This window comes from Elephantulus edwardii, unplaced genomic scaffold (genome assembly GCF_000299155.1).
Source record: "Elephantulus edwardii isolate Elephantulus edwardi_28Jun2011 unplaced genomic scaffold, EleEdw1.0 scaffold00071, whole genome shotgun sequence".
NCBI lineage: Eukaryota > Metazoa > Chordata > Mammalia > Macroscelidea > Macroscelididae > Elephantulus > Elephantulus edwardii.
Window position 1 is genome coordinate 6,357,080 of NW_006399821.1, and position 1,004 is coordinate 6,358,083.

A 1,004-nucleotide genomic window follows, 5' to 3' on the forward strand; every position below is an offset into this window, starting at 1 on the left:
CTCCCCAGTACACGACACTCTTGAAAAAGTTAAAGAAAAATTCTTTACAATCCCCCATACTATAGGTGTTTTTTTTTAAAAAAATTATATTCGTTTATTTACAAAGTTTGAATACATTGTTTTTCTCACTGGATCTTTCCCATTTCTTTCACACTTTTCATCATATCGTACAACCCTATGACCAACACCCCCTCCCAACCTATCTTCACTCCTCTCCTTCCACTCTCCTCCCCACCCTTGGATCTTCATACGCATTTTAAAATAATGGTTGTATGCAGTATGTGTCCTTATGAGACTGAATTAGTTCACTCAGCATAATGTCCTCCAATCCCTCCCAAGTTAAGTAGTAATTTAAAAAATCATTGCTCCGGCCTGCTGCATAGTATTCCATTGTGTGAATGTACCACAATTTCTCAGTCCATTCGATTGTGGTTGGACATCTGGGCTGTTTCTATGTTCTTGTGATGGTGTATAACACTGCTATGAACGTTGGTGTACAATTCTCCTTTTGTACCTCAGTTCTCATTTTCTCAGTGCATATTCCAAACAGCGGAATAGCTGGGTCATATGGAATTTCTATGTTCAGCTTTTTAAGGAAGCAGTAAACTGCCTTCAAGAGTGGTTGTATCATTTTACAATCCCATCAACAATGTATAATCATTGTCCAATCTAACCAACAATGTGTAAGAGTTCCTATCTCACCTTTCCAACATTTGTCACTTGCTGTCCTTTTAAACTTTGTCACTGCTTCTGGAGTGAGATGGTATCACATTGTGGTTTTGATTTGCATCTTACTTATTGCCAGTGATTTTGACCATTGCTTCATGCGTCTGTTAGCCATTCAAATATCTTCATCTGTGAAAATTCTTTCCACATCTTTTGCCCATTTTGTATTTGGGTTATTAGTATTTTTCTTGTGGAGGCCCAGGAGTATTCTATAAACTTTCGTTATGAGACTCTTGTCTGAGACGGTATTGCCAAATGTTTGTTCCTAGTTAGTAGAT